Source organism: Macrosteles quadrilineatus, unplaced genomic scaffold (genome assembly GCF_028750875.1).
Source record: "Macrosteles quadrilineatus isolate MER2022 unplaced genomic scaffold, UCM_ALF_1.0 Scaffold_1__1_contigs__length_201487025, whole genome shotgun sequence".
In the NCBI taxonomy this organism is placed as follows: domain Eukaryota; kingdom Metazoa; phylum Arthropoda; class Insecta; order Hemiptera; family Cicadellidae; genus Macrosteles; species Macrosteles quadrilineatus.
Genome location: NW_026542594.1, coordinates 102,073,838 through 102,090,984, shown reverse-complemented (window position 1 = coordinate 102,090,984; position 17,147 = coordinate 102,073,838). Strand labels below are relative to the sequence as shown.

General features: G+C 36.0%; 1 non-coding gene across 1 annotated transcript; it reads left to right on the top strand.

The window, feature by feature from the left end:
• Positions 1-390: 390 nt before the first annotated feature.
• Positions 391-463, top strand: Trnak-cuu (transfer RNA lysine (anticodon CUU)). Its single transcript has one exon. It is a non-coding gene; the product is annotated as a tRNA-Lys (tRNA).
• The last annotated feature ends 16,684 nt before the right edge of the window (positions 464-17,147 follow it).

Sequence of the window (17,147 nt, the reverse complement as noted above, 5' to 3'; positions counted from 1 at the left end):
ATTCAAGTAACTAGTATAAAATACTCCGATCCCCATAAGTATTGTATGTATATCCACATCATTTATATTTATGAATTAGTTTAAATATTAATAAAGGGTACTTACGTATTAAACGGAGGCCACATATTTTACAGCGCGCTGCAGCGGTTATGTTAGGTTGGGTTATCATAAATATATGTTTTTTTATCAAATTAAACTATCTTAACCTAACCTAACCAACCAAACTTGCTGATGGTGAAGGTTTACTAATCGAATCGAATCTGTAGGTTAGGTGGCCTCCGTTTAATACGTAAGTACCTAATAAAGTATTACTACTGCAATAATTTCTACCAGAATAATACACAGTAGGGCGCGTAGCTTATAATATATTTGTAACATCCGATGAGGCAAGCCCGGCTAGCTCAGTCGGTAGAGCATGAGACTCTTAATCTCAGGGTCGTGGGTTCGAGCCCCACGTTGGGCGGTTACTTTTTGTCGCTTGTATCTTCGATAAAAATTGTTTTCCAGATATTTAATTTTTGCTTCCAAAATTTTACATGAATTATACGAAGAATATAAAAAGTTACTGATTTTTATTAATGTTAATAATTTGTAATCCCATTATAAATTTCAAAAATAGGCCTACCCTCTTTAAAATTCTCGGCATGAATTTTGTATATATCTATATAAATAAAATTACAGTTTTGTCTGTACATTGATTAGAATCATGCGGTTTTTGGTTATTTTTACGAACGAGTCTTATCTCAATTTCTGTCTGTATGTCTGTATGTCCATTCTGTGACTCTGTCTGTAACGCCAAAATGTCATTTTACGCGGCCTACTCCTAGAAAAATAGAGTACCGATCAAGGTTTTAATCATTTTTCTGTATTTACTGGATTGGTGAGAGTGTCTTTGGCTATAAAAACATGGCCTCGCTTCTTCGAAAACAAAATAACGAACCACCAAAAACCTAATTTTGTTCGATTTTTGTCCAATTTTCTCCCAATGTTTACTATTATATTACATTTTATGAAATAACGATCAGCTGTTTGGATTAGTTCTCACTTCTAGCTGTCACCGATATGTTTACGTTAAAAGTTGTTTACAAATACCGCAACCATTTCCGATCAAGTTTTGTCAGCACATCCAAACCAAGTGAGATTAAAAACGTTGTGCCTTACTTAACCGGTTTAATTAATCGCAAGTGCAACGATTGTTCTTGAGTTTTGATAACCGGGGAAAATACCATGAATCGAATCAGTGTTGTATTAGTGCAAGGAAACTTACATTTTTTTAATCATCGTCACCAATACCGTAGCTTACAAAGGTTTCCACTCATTGACGGCGCGTTAAGGACAGTTGTGTAAAGTGCAAAGTAAAAAATCACGACTGCAGTGGGTGATCGTGGATGTTGCTGCGATCTTGGAAGATCTTCCTGATTTCGCTGTGATCGTACCGTAACAGAGGTTCAACTTAACAGATGTAGCTAAACTCGCTTTTCCAATGTGTCACTTTTGGTTTCTATTTACTTACATTTCGACAACGATGTCGGTACTTTTCCTACTTAGGAAATAAAACTACAAACGTACAAAACCCAAGATTTGTGCGTTTTTTGTCACATTTCCTCCGAATGTTTGCTAGATATATGTACCGATTATCGTTTAGAGATTACGTAATCTTAAGAAACCTTTGTTTGGATAAAGGTGGTTTCTTCAAACTGTCATTAATATGTTAACATTAAAAGCTGCTTACAAATAATGCTATTAATAGGAAATAACTTTGATTTTCGAAAACTAAACAATAATTAAAACCAAAGGAGATTAATAAGTTCGGTACCGGTACTGCACCACATCAAGTGAAAGTTTTTTTTAGCAAACCATAGTGAGTTTTCAAAGCTTTCCGTTGTTTACGTTACATGTTGTGTGGCCTGTGTGTATTTATTTATTTATATAATTGCCAACTGATTAACACCTATAATACAGTTTGATTAGAAGGACAGTTTGAATTAGTCGTAAGTACTACAGTTCTTTTCTCAAATAATGTAAACGTTGGTTTTTGGTACTGCTACTTTTCCTTAGAACCGGTGGTAGCGTAGCAGTACCGGTAAGAATAATTTTTACATACAAACACATCACTATTTTCACTATTTATTTATAAACACTGCACCTTATTGTTTATTAAATTTAATTGATGTCTTACTGTATAATTTTCAGCGTTTTCTGTCTGGACTCCAAAATGTTGTGTGGACTCAATTCTGTATTTGTGTGTGTATGTCTATTGGTAATGCATTCATGCCCTTATTTTTCGTGGAAAAGACAAGAGCACCATTGTTAATAAAAATTTCAACCCGAATAAAGTGTGCAGTAGTGAGGTTGAGGTAGTGTTTTAACTACTTTTAACCAGTGTGAAAAGTAACTTTCAATTACAGGCCTACCTTAGGGCTATGCCTCATAGATCTATACTGTAAAGCAATTCCTTTCATCGTTAGATATAAAATATGGACTAACACGATCGGGTGACACTTAATTGCGAAGCATTCGTTTTGGCTTTGAAACTGTCAAACTGTCAGATATAGTATTTGAGAAGGTTTATATGTATTCCTAAACAGTTATAGTTTTGCCATCATATCTGGGAAAATGCACACTAAATATGCAAACCAACTCCAGTTCTGAATATAAGGTTTTAACTTACTACAATTTTCCCGTACGTAGAACGGGCAAACAGCTAGTAATAATATATACTTAGTCCTTTTAGTTGAAATGATTAATAATATAAATACTACACCCTTTATTACTAGCATACATTTTGCACGCATCAAATTTTACTCAAAGTGATACAAAATGCTACAATAAACACCATTTAAAGAGTGACGAAATCGGACTATTCAGTATTTGTTAAAGAATATATCAAAATATTGAAAATATATTTTCTTAAATCATGCTGGTATTGACTGTGCTATGGTAAATTTAATATTTCACCTTTTTTGCTAAACATGGAAAAAAAGATATAATGTTTACACTAAAAAAGTATAATATTTTGATTGTATACTTTATAAAATGAGTGTTCTTATAGTATTCAACAATAAGCAACTTCACACATAATAATCACACTAGGACTAGTCTCATGTGACCTTGTGCTGTATTATCTAGGCGTATTTTGCCTTTGCTTTGGAAGGGAACAGTCCAACCCCTCGTTTACTTGTTGTTAATCTAAACGCCGTAGGTAACTCTATCGACCTATTTTCTAGCCCGTAGTTTTATTGATGCCCGTGGGAGTATACGAGTGGATGCTGTCGCAAGTAGGACTACTACAGTATGAATGGCCCAGTACAGTAGTCCTGTAGTAGTCTTCCAGTGTACTACAAGGCCAGCATACACGTGGGCTAGGGCCAGGCTATGGCTCTGCCACGTGTACTCGGGACCAAAATTAGGACCCAACTTGGATCACTCCTTTTTTGGTTACTGTGTCTCCCCCTCCCCCTCCCACCAAGAACTCCCAAACGTAGGGGGTAAACAAACATCGAGAGATTATTGTAACGTGGTCACGTTACTGTGTCTCCCCCTCCGCCTCCCACCAAGAACTCCCAAACGTAGGGGGTAAACAAACAACGAGAGATTATTGTAACGTGGTCACGTTACTGTGTCTCCCCCTCCGCCTCCCACCACGAACTCCCAAACGTAGGGGGGTAAACAAACAACGAGAGAAAATTATTACGAGGTCACGTTACTCGCATTTATAAATTTACTAGCTGGCCCGACAGACGTCGTCCTGTCCTATTGTGGTTTTATGTCACATGCTCGTTCATTTTCAAGATGAGCTCGTTCGCATGGCTCAATCACGTCCTGGTTGAAGTTCGTTCGCTACGCTCACTCACCTTTAGGTTGGAGTTCGTTCGCTGCACTCAGTTGCCTTCAGGTTAGCTCGTTCGCTACGCTAACTCGCCTCAAGGTTGAAGTTCGTTCGCTACGCTCACTCACCTTTTGGTTGCAAATGAAATGTTCTCATAAATTAAAAATACCCCCGCCGCAGCAAACCTGCAGACTAAGCGAATTTCCATTTGACTGATTGGATTTACACTGAAATGTCTACTTAAAAATATAACATTTATTCTCGATTTAAATAGAATTAGTTTAACAAGTACTTAGGTTTGCTGCATCAGGGAGGGTAAAATTTGTTTTTTTTTTGTAAAATGTTAATGGTTAGTAAGAAATAAAAACATTTTCCAAATCTGATCAAAATATGTTTATAAACAAGCAAACTACAACAGTTAACTTATTCTCCATAAGAATAACATGGGAATTTTAAATTTACAATTTTTTGGAATTTTCTCCGTAACCGTTAGGCGCATAATAACGCTTCAATATACTAAATTATTTGTTTTTTTAAGCTCTACAAAATGGTTTGGAAATAAATTGCAAAATTTTAAGTTTTTTGGGTCAAAAATGGGAAAAACCTATTTTTACCCCATAAAACCCCCCGTAAACACCCGTTCCCATGGTCTGATCATGCTGGATTGCGAACTCGTTCGAATAAACGTAGGTTTACACGTTTGTACCAAATTTCATCAAAATCGGATCATTTTTGCTTGAGTTATCGTGCTGACGGACACATATATATATATATATATATAAATATATAAATATATATATATATGAATTTGAACGGATGGTGTTTTTGGCCTCTAGGGACCTCAAAACGAAAAAAAAAATCGGTCCCGCGTCCAGGTCTTACCATGAGTTAGCTTATTCCCTATATGGGAAATTCGCTAATAAATATAGTGCTGCACCCTGTTGGTAAACTTATTAACTTTTTAATGCTATTGAACATCACAGAATTAAATTGTTTAGTTGCACCAGCTGTTAAGATTCTTTAATTCCATTTAAATATGAGTACTCATAAGGTTAACATGGGAAACTCCAGAGCCACTGGGGCGGAGCCCTATTGACGGATCTGCACCAAACTTCACACAAACCATCCTTGAATAATGCTTAATAATGCCTGAAAGTTTCATTACAATCTGTCTAGCGGTTTTGGAGTCCATAAAGGACAAACATACAAATATACAAACATACAAACATACAAACATACATTGGATTTTATATATATATATAGATTATTTTAGTGTAAGATTCAAGATACGAGGAGTTATATTTTGAGATGATTAAAAGAGCACCGTAAGATGATACGATAACATACTCGGTACTAACAAACAATTTTGATTTTTTTTTTTTTCAAAAAATCCCCAAGGGGGCTGGGGCGGAGCCTCTCGAGCCTCTGTACAACAGAAATCAAACCGTCACTAACAGAGCATAAAATAATAACTTACAAATCCAAACATGTTCCACGTAAAACTAGGTTGGTAAAGTTTTTTAATTATGAAACTCCATAGTTGCCTCCAACAGCAACAAAATGCAACAAGCTGGGAGAGATTCAGCAACTTTGAGGGCACAGAAGCTTAAAGCTGAGTGGAAAACTTGCTACAGACCCATTTACTTCTAAATATTGAGTCATATTTTTATCCAATTCAGCTTTAATTAAATTTGTTGTGTGTACCAACGAGTAGAGATTAGCATAGTAAATGGTTTCAGGGAGTTGATAAAGTTATAATTGTAATTAGATAAACATTTATTACACTTAGTTTGCTTTTCAGAGCTGATTTTATAGAAAGTTGAGAAATGTTTGCATGGTTAGTATTGCAAATCTATGCATCTTTACAGGTAACTTGTCAGTTACGATACTGAACATTGGTTAGTTTTCACAGAATTTGTGCAACTTCTGATACATATAACAATAGTTATTTCGGATTTGGGTTTGGTTATGTTTGGTTCAACATGGACTTCGATGTATAATGTTTGGACTGATTTGCGCGAATAATTTGTAGTCTACTTCAATATTTTTCAATTGGTGTGGTTTTGCCATAATGCTGTTTACAGCATCTTCAAGTTGGATCTTTACGACGGTAGGTCAATTATTCAACAAGCTAATTTAAGTGTAAAAGTAAGATACTACCTTTATACTACATACTGTACCCTTTGCAATTATCTCCCCCACTCTCGATCGTATAACAACGCTTCAGTATTGTATTTTTTTTAGTTTTTTTTGTTTTACCAGATGTTTTCGAAAGAAATTGTAAAACTTTACGTTTTGAGGGTCAAAAAAGAGAATCCCCAATTTTTACCACCCCGTGCAATACCCAATAAAATTCCGTTCCCACAGGCCGATCATGCTGATTTGGGAACTCGTTCAAACGTAGATTTGTACACTATTGTACCGAATTAATTCGGGTGATTATTACTTTAGTTATCGATCGGGCTAACGGAAAGATACACATTAACACGCAAATACCTATTGAATCCGAACGGATGGCGACTTTTGGCCTCTGGGCACATGAAAACGAAAAAGTAAATCGCTCCCGGGCCTAGCCCTACCATGAGACCTACGTTAGGCCTAATAACTTATTACAGTATCTATATGAGGAATTCGCCAAAACAGGGTTATTACAAAATACTTGTTGTTTTCGGTTTCTGATATTTTTTACGTCCCGATGTTCTAATCAATCTAATCAGTCAGTATTTGTTGAAAGCAGGTGAGACAGGAGACACGGTGGAGCCGCGTGATGACCTTGACAATGTTCAATTCAAGGTCACTGTGTAACAGACGTCCGCGGTGTCATCACACAATTACAATGTGCCACAATATTGTAACCAAGGTCACAGCTGCACTTGTGTGTCGCATAGAGATAAAACCACACAATTAGTCCAGAGAGAAACTCCTTCTTGCATGACCTCATCATGTTTGTGTATTCCCATCAATGAATGCCTACATGATCTTTGGTAAGTTTTGCATGTTCGTGACCGGATGGCGGGATGCTGTCGTCACAATGGCGGGCGAGTTATTTGCAGGAGGTTACACGGAAATAGTTCACCTCTACATGTTGCATTTTTCTTTACAGTCGCCGCTGGGTTTTCTGCCAAGCCAATCATCACCTGGCGTCGGCGTCTTCTCCACCTCAGCCTCAGCTGTAGAGTGGTTCAATGCACGAACACTTGAACAGACTGCTCTGTTCAAGTTTTCGTGGAATCTAAACATTCGCCTATTGGGTCTGATGATGATTGGAGTGTCCAATCGAAATCGATCTTCACTTACCATCTTTTGTATATTTACCGTCTTGTGAGTAACAGTATAAGCGTAAATATATGTTTTAAGTGTTATAAGACGTATCTTTATTTACTTTCCGTAAATTTAATAACACGTACAATGCTGATCAAGAAATTAAAGTAATTATATTGGTAACTTGTCAAATACGAATCAGTTACAACATCAAACTAGTTTATTTTAATACCCTACTTGTCTTAATTAAATATTGTGTTAAACATTATTGTAAACATATCTAACGAGCAATCAACGTTGCATAATCTACTTAGGACAGTTTAACTTTAAACTTTAATGGTAAATGATATAGGAAGTATTGTGTATTTATTTATGTTATGGTTATGATATTGTTCCAAATTCAGGATTTTTTTTATAGTGGGCATTGGGATATTTAGGATATGTTTTATATTTATCTAAAATTCTGTAAAAATAGTTGGGAAACTCTTTATTCATGTAATGTAGTTGAAACAGTATAGAGAAAAAACTCATAAAATATAGAAAAGTTTAATTCGTTTTAAACAGGTTTATTAATACGAATGTTCTGTTTGTGCTGAACTTCCTCAGAACATCTTCAATATTATGCTCACATTATAGGCATCGTTAGTGTAACTGTGTAGTTTCAATGCTAAATTATACCCACCCAATGTGCTCTCATTCAGCAATTAGCAATATAGGTACCCAAATATACTGAAATAAGTTTATAAATACCAAATTTCAATTTCAACGTTAAAAATAAAAGTGACGCACGCAGTTTTGACCGAAACCTCAAGAAGTGAGAGCTGATGGCCATTTTTCACTTGTGTGACAAACACCAGTACTTTATCACCAGTCGCTGCCACATCGCCGCATTGGCCTTGAAGCTGGATCGATGTCTGTCACTTTTAAGGTCCGATTTATACTGGGAATAATGCCTATGATAATTCGCCGCCATTTTGTCAACAGCCCACGGCCTAGAAGGCCAAGGTCTTTGTTGCGCAACGCGGCGCATCTGCCTGCGCCTGTGTCGTACTGTCCTCTCGTGTTTCGTTGGCACTGCTACAGTTACTGCTTCTATTTCTTTACTTTGTAAAAACTAAATATAAAGTATGTTTTAGTTTAATGTACTATTTCATTTTAATTAGTAGCCTACCGAGCGGTGGACTCTGTGTGAAGGATTGTTAAGCCATGTGATTATCTGAGAGTCAAAAAACTGTTTGATATTGATTATAATTATGACAAGAACAGCTCGAAGTGTAGTATAAAGCACCATAGTAATCATAATTCATAATAATATTGTAAATGTTAAAGTATGTGTTATACACAAGTTGGTTCTATGATATTCAATAGCATTAAAAGGTTATAGGGTTAACCCGGTTTACCAACAGGGTTAACTACTAATTCTTCTTAGGGCACTATTAATTCTTTTTGCAGTTATGACAACAGCTAGTTTTAACCGAGCAGCAACAAAGCTGTGAAAACTTAACTTTTTCTGTTATTTAGGTGCAGTAATAGAACATTATGGTTATGGTAGATGTGCTATACTATAGTATACCGTAAATTATAGTAAACCAAATGTTCTTGAAACGTGTCCTCTCCCATTGCAAACGCAAAACACTAATGTAGTATCACTGCAATAAGCATTTTATACTTGTACACCAACCCCGTACGAAGGACGGATACTCTGCTAGTTATCTATAAAACTGAATAAAATCCATGATCGGTCGATATGTGGCTGTTACATATCTATGCAACTTAATTGGCTGATGGACCAAGTATTAATAATTTTCAAAACCAAACACTGGCAATGTTATCGAGCAGCACTTGCCCCCCCCCCTTCTCCCCCCCCCCTAAAACAGGGAAGTGTGTCAAAAGTGAACGAACGTTACGTAACTGTGGAAACTTTTGTTGGCCATGACTTTGGCCGTGCGCTACAGATATAAAGCTATTTACATTGCACGCCGTCAAAAACTAACTCAGCCAAGGCCTTGGTACACCAACACACACACACACAGACACATACCAGGACGTGGACACACGCTTATCACTGGTATCAGTGTTTGTGTGACCGATTTACGTGGACAAACACGGTTTGAAGGTCACCGGAGCTACACGACGACGAGACACAAGTCACCAGCTTGTAGTACAGTAGGCCTACTGTATACTGCACGATAAGTCGAGCAAAAATGTTCCGATTTTGATTAAATTTGGTATAAGCCTGTAAACCTACATTTATTGTAAATTCGCTTAGTCTTCAGGTTTGCTGCGGCGGCGGTATTATGTATTTTTCAATTTTTTTTCTCACATAGTATAGGTTATTTCAAAATAACTATTAGTTATAAAAAATCTTAATTTATTTTTTTTTGTTTTATTGCCTTAAATACATGAGGTAGCCTACATTTTCTGAGTCTTTCAATGTTTGGATATAACTAAAAACTAGATTCTGGTTAAAACTAGATTTCTGGTAAAAACGAGAACTGGATACCACGCTCATATGGTTGATGAATTATGAAGGTGGTGGCTTATCCATTAATAGTTCTGTGTTTCCTCTCACGAACAGAGCGGTTGAATCGTTGATTAGCGATACCGATACTGTAGCACTACTCCTGTCACGGTATGTTATTTAGTCACACCCTTCAAATTGTTCAAACAAATAATCACAACTGTGGTGCTTACTATTCACATGATACTATTTTGGTTGAAGAGAATTAGGAGGTACAATATAGTAAGCAAATCCACAATAGTGTCGTCTTTATCGATGCATTCACAAAGTACACATCAGTGGTACGCTTAGCCAATTCGACATTAGAGTTCGTGTGGGTTTTTCGACCTTGAGACCTTTTCTTGGTAAACAAAAAGTAGAAGGAAGTAGACAACAAAGTAGTTAATGTGAGACAATGGCCAATACAGTGCCAAGTGAATGTATATACGTGGCGATGATGAGGTTAGTACTGGCGCACTTCACATTGCAATGACGTTGCTGTACAGGTACAGCTAGAGGTTGTTTATTCATTTATTTACAGAAAAATGTATTTTATATACATATTTTAATTAAAATATGTACAATAATTAATTACGCGGGGTTAGCTTACATGAAGGCTAGAATTGTTGCCAAATTGTGCTGCAAACCTTCTGTGGACTCTGCACAGTCTGTGATTCACCATTTACGAATTGCGAAATGTGTGTTTATCAAAGCAATGAGCCAGTCTGTGTTCTCGGTATGCCCACCCCCCTCCCCCCCTCACACATTGCGCTTTGATATTGCACATTATGCCGAGAAGCGAATCTTCGGATACTTTAAACCAAGTTTAGATACAAAGTGTATCTTGAATTGATTGTTTCCTCTGCTTGCACCCGATACAGAATACGGACCGATTGTTTGCATTTTGTTTCCATATTGTTTTCCTCGCCATTGACTATTGGATCTCGCTTGAAATGAAGAAACTAGCTTACATTTGTAGCTTGTCGTAGAAAAATAAATTATGTAACATAATGTATGAAATAATGACGAAGTTATAAAAAAATGAAATATTGAAAAGAAACAGAAGACGGATTAAAAGCGCATACTAACTAACTATATAACTTTATATACCTACTATACACGAACTACAATATTGAAGCTTAACGTTATCTCGGTTATAACCTAAACCAACCCAACCATACCTTACACTAAACAGGATTTTAAAAAATCATCACATTTCAACCTAAAGAAAAAATTGTATTAGTCGTAAAATGGAAAAGGTCCTATGTTAATTGTGTACTGTATTGCATTCGATTAAACAAATAATAGCGGTGCAGGTACTTGCAATACATTTTCATAGAATAAAATCTACACTAGGAAAGATATCAAACCCATATCCAATTTACATTTTCATCCGAACTTTGCAAGTGTTGTATTTATTCAGTCCACTTAGCTCAGGAGCACGTGGTATATCGGATACAGTAACACTCTTTAAGACCACAATAGGCCTAGCTAAGGTACAAGTCAATAATACTCTCATTGAATAAATAACAGATTCTTCGCATTGTTACATTTCCAAGTGATACAATTGAAGAATGAATGCTTGACCCTCTCCTGACTCCGCATAGACGACGTCCTCTAGCCTTGAACTCCGGTGATCCGCGACCGTGGTCTGTAGGACTTCGCCCTCGGTGAGTGTGAGTGACCTCAACAGTGAAGCCAATCACCTCAGTCAGACTTCACTCGCCAGTCGCGACTAATCGACCATCTCAGCCACGAACACACGACCTTTGGTTAAAAAAATTATACCTACTGGGAAAATAAAGGCTATTAGTTTGTTTACAAAATCTCTATAAAAAGTACAGAGAATATTTTTGTTCAGTTACAATAATTATACTTGCTACTCAAATAGAAAGATGATTGTATGTTAAAAAAACTTACAAATCCTTGTACAGGACACAATTTCTATTGTTACTGTGATCATAATTTAACTCGATACGATACTCGTCTCATAATTTTAAAGATAAAAAAATCACCATAATGAATAACTTAGGCTACTTATACTACAAATATTCCATTTGAACAAAATGTCCGGTAGTAGATTAAAAAAAAGAATCATAGACTAAGCTTTCCTGGGCTAGGAAACTATTTATATCAATTCCATTCAAAATTGTCTATGGCTCAAAATTAATGACATTCTAGCGCTAACCACTCACTCACTTGAACAGGACGGACGGATGGATTTAGTTTCATAAACATTCTTATAACGAGTATTTAAAAAAATAACGTCACAGCTCACTGTAGAGCAATGTCTACCAAGTATAATAAAATACCAATCTTCACAATTTTGAGTATTGTTTTGAGTTTTCAAATTAAGTAGTTCAAGTTCCTCGCCACAGCATTAAAACGATTGAACTCAACTCAATGCTACTATATTCACCACAAACTGAGAAACCTACTGGCCACACGGCCACAAAGACAACGAGCCCGGGGATGCGAGGAAGAAGATCGGTGGGTGGTGGTCCAGGGTCGGCCGTGGGTGTGACATTGGGATGAGACCAAAGTCAAGGTCAACACAAGGTCAACTCAAGGTCAGGGGCAGAGCGGCGTCTGCTGCGCGTGGTGGACTACCTGCTACACCCACTATGTACATGACAAGAACAGTCAGTCCATCATTCTGTTTGAGTACAGCACTATAATAACTTTTAATTTTAAAGGAGAAATGTCGCGAATGGCCCACAGAGTCCAAAACACACGCTTTCTGTTCCATTCCAAACCCACAGTGGATAAGCCACGAGTGTCGCTGATACTGATCACTTTACTGTGTTTACCTGCAACTGATTGTTGGCTGAATAATGCCGTGCTACAAATCTGATGTCAAATAATTACGAAGCAGGAGCAATAGTTATCAACCATTACAGTAAGCCTGTTTTGACATAATAGTTTTGTAGACACAATATCAATGGTAGGTGTAATAACGGAAAAGTAGGTGATGGATTTACAAAAGAGACTCTTTTATCTTATAAATCGACTCGCTCACGAAGTACTGTGATATAACATCGGCTTCATTAATCCACACGAAGTACTGTGATATAACATCGGCTTCATTAATCCACACGAAGTACTGTGATAAAACATCGGCTTCATTAATCCACACGAAGTACTGTGATATAACATCGGCTTCATTAATCCACACGAAGTACTGTGATATAACATCGACTTCATTAATCCACACGAAGTACTGTGATATAACATCGGCTTCATTAATCCACACGAAGTACTGTGATATAACATCGGCTTCATTAATCCACACGAAGTACTGTGATAAAACATCGGCTTCATTAATCCACACGAAGTACTGTGATATAACATCGGCTTCATTAATCCACACGAAGTACTGTGATATAACATCGACTTCATTAATCCACACGAAGTACTGTGATATAACATCGGCTTCATTAATCCACACGAAGTACTGTGACACAACATCGGCTTCATTAATCCACACGAAGTACTGTGATATAACATCGGCTTCATTAATCCACACGAAGTACTGTGATATAACATCGGCTTCATTAATCCACACGAAGTACTGTGACACAACATCGGCTTCATTAATCCACACGAAGTACTGTGATATAACATCGGCTTCATTAATACACACGAAGTACTGTGATATAACATCGGCTTCATTAATACACACGAAGTACTGTGATATAACATCGGCTTCATTAATACACACGAAGTACTGTGATATAACATCGGCTTCATTAATACACACGAAGTACTGTGATATAACATCGGCTTCATTAATACACACGAAGTACTGTGATATAACATCGGCTTCATTAATCCACACGAAGTACTGTGATATAACATCGGCTTCATTAATACACACGAAGTACTGTGATATAACATCGGCTTCATTAATACACACGAAGTACTGTGATATAACATCGGCTTCATTAATACACACGAAGTACTGTGATATAACATCGGCTTCATTAATACACACGAAGTACTGTGATATAACATCGGCTTCATTAATACACACGAAGTACTGTGATATAACTGGCTTCATTAATCCATATTACATTTCCGATGTTGAATAGTGAATGTTTACAACTATTTCACCGGTGCTTATAACATTTTATTTTGAGTAAAGACTTTGAGTATAATTACTAAGTTATTTTATAATTTGTAGTACAAACTGCTCCCGGTTTGCGTTGTTGCGACGTATCTATTTATCCGCAAAGCCATCTACAAAAACTGTTAGCCAAAATTAAATTCAATACTCGCATAAATATGACATTGCCCTTTTGTCAAGTTATCGAAATTATGATAACAAATCGTTCACGCAAAAGCGTGTTAAGCTATTTAGTCTTATTATTTTTTAAGACTAAATCAAATTTTACATTAGTAAGAAAAATTTGTTTTATTTAACCATTCAATGTTGGCCAACAGCACCCATTAGAATACTTATAATCTTAAAAGATTAAACTTAAAATTAAAAGACAACTTTCTTGTCATGCATATGGGGCCAGTTGAAACCTATGTTTTAAGCTCAATCCGCACAGCAGTTACTGAGATAATATAACAAATATACCGAATTTATTTTAAACATCTATGGTATATAATTATGGTATTGATTATAAATTTAAATTTAGAAACCTTATAAACAACCTTATAAACAAACCTTATAAACTTACAAACCTATTTTTTATATTTTACTAGCCAAGGTCCAAGATGCAGAAGAGACAATTTTGGTTCCTTGAAAATAAAGACTTAGTCAATGATAAAGGCAAGCAGCTTGAGAACGCTAAAGAGAACAATTATTATGTTCCCTAGATCTGTTGTATGTAGATGGACTTTTATTGATTTACTATTAGTATTAACTGGTTACATTAACATAACTGTAAAAAATCCATCCATTCCATGTATCACAGCTTTTTGTTTCTGCTTGGTACAAATTAGCTGTTGTCATAAATTTAAACAATTATTATTGCTGCACCCTGTTGGTAAACCTATAAACTATACAATTTGATTCAAATCAAATCAATTTTATGTTCAATAGCATCAAAATATTGAACATCACAGAATCAAATTGTGTAGTTGAAACAACTGTTAAGATTCTTTTTCCATTTAAATTTGAGGGGTAAAAAATTATGGGGTAAAAATGGGGTTTTCTCTTTTTTTGCCCTTAAAACATAACGTTTATCAATTATTCTCCAGACCTTTTTAATGAGCTTAAAAAAACAAATAATTTAGTATATCACAGTGTTTTTGTACAGTTATTAGTTAAGGAGAAAATGAAAAAATGTTAATTTAGAATTCCCATGTTATTCTCATAGAGAATATTGAAAATTGTTGTAGTTACCTTGTTTATGGTTATATTTTTATCAAACTTGGCAGATTTATTTATTATATACTAAGCCATTAATATTTTAATAAAAAAAACACACTTCATTAGTTTCCCTGTAGCAACAAATCTAGGTACTTGTTAAACATATATGTTAATTTAATAGATTAATTGAAAATCAATCCAGGCAAATGGAAGTTCGCTTAGTCAGCAGGTTTGCTGCAGCAGGGATGTATTAGACGTGACGCGAAAAGCACCCCTCAAACGCTCGGCTGTTCTTGAAACTCTTGCTAAGTAACAGTAAATCAAACGTACATTCTGTGATATTGTCTACGCGTGTTTCCATCAATGGACATGAGTAGATTTTCCATTCTAGTACAGAAAACTATAATGCATTCCATATTTCCGCGGTGTTTATATTTTCTTAAACACTAGTGTGTGTTTGGTGTTATCCGCTGTAAGCCCTTTTATGTCAATTTAATTATAACCAAGCAATGAAAGTTTCGGGACTTGGGTGCTTTCCAAGTCAGTACTTCGGTAAAAAAATATGGAGAATGGAGTTGTGGATCCAAAAAATTGGTTTCAGACAGTATACAATATTGTAAATATTATTACTTTACAATAACTTGACTTGACCGTTGTTAATAGAATATTTCGTAGTCAAATGTAGTTTCTTAGAAACAAGAGTAATCTACTTATTCTGTTCCATCACAGAAAACATAGCAGTATGTTTTCTGTGGTTCCATCCATATCTCAAATGTCCATGTCTTCATTCATCTACATCCAAATATACCTTTACCTAACATGCATATACTGTGTATATGGCTTTGTTAAAAAATTATTGTGTATACATGATGGCATATTTAGACATATATTTTTGCTTACATTTCCCAGGTACGATCTGTACTAGCACCCAGCTATACAGGGACTTTGGACATGACAGCTCGTCTTGGTATCTGGTCTCAAGGCCATGTCACGCAGCTCAAAACTGAGATGATTTCCAATTCAAAACTGAGCTCAAGGTCAAGGTCTCTCTTGGGTCCTCCTTTGTCCTCTGTCTGGATCTCTAGACTCAGACGTTTGTCAAATATACGTAATCTATAGCGTCGTCATTGTGTTTCATTTTATAGCGCTCAATACAAAACTGTGTCTTGGGCTAATAGCAAAAGTTGGGGCGACATTACTTCTCTGCATTACTTATCTCTTTTCCCACGAGATTTTTTTCAATAGTTTCTATATTTTTAATGTACCTGATAAGAAACCAACCACACCTAACTTTCTTCTTTTCGAATATGTCTTAATAATAATTAAGATAAAATAAAATTCATAATAAACTATGGTTACTTTTTTACACAGATATAATGATGATATCAAATTCACCAATAAAGCAAGGTAAAATACGTAATTTTGAAATTATCTATGGTGCTTATTACGTTCGTTCAACCATAAATAATACATCGAAGTACATACAGTATTACAAAGACAGCAATTCCAGTATATTGGATATAACCAATGTCGCTACTAAGTAGGTCCAAGTAAAAATATTGTATAGGCATACATAAATGCATTAGCAACCACCACAGTACTCTACTAAAACACCCGTTGCCTTTAAAGTGAGGGCGATCATATTCCAAGCAAGGACGTGAAGTCCCTACAAGGTAAATGGTATAGTATTGTATTATTGTGAATGACTCTAGCAAGACTAAGGTTCGACCTCCAAGACAGCTGTTAGATCACGTTTCGTCCCGGAAAGTTGGCACTCCTGTGTAACCTCTCGAAGGCCGGGGTTTTCCACGACTTTTCCAAGGTCTTGTCTATAATTATATACGATAGTAGCTTTATTTTGTATTTTAAATCAAAATTAAAATCACATAAAGTAATAAGGAACACAAAAGAGTCAATTACCTACATCATTTTTAATAAAGAATGAAAAAAAGATTTACGATATACGTTTCCAATTGGTAAGCTGTATAATACCGATTGTAGCACACACTGTAAAGTGAGCTTTTCAGACCTTAATGTAGCAAGCTAAATCCCTTCCTTGACGCCAACCAGGACGACAAGTTTAATATAGTCGTTTGTAACTAAAAGCTTTGGAACAGTATCAGGTCCAGTGCAGTAGCAGGCCCAGTGCAGTAGCAAGTCCAGTGCAGTAGCAGGTCCAGTGCAGTAGCAGGCCCAGTGCAGTAGCATGTCCAGTGCAGTAGCATGTCCAGTGC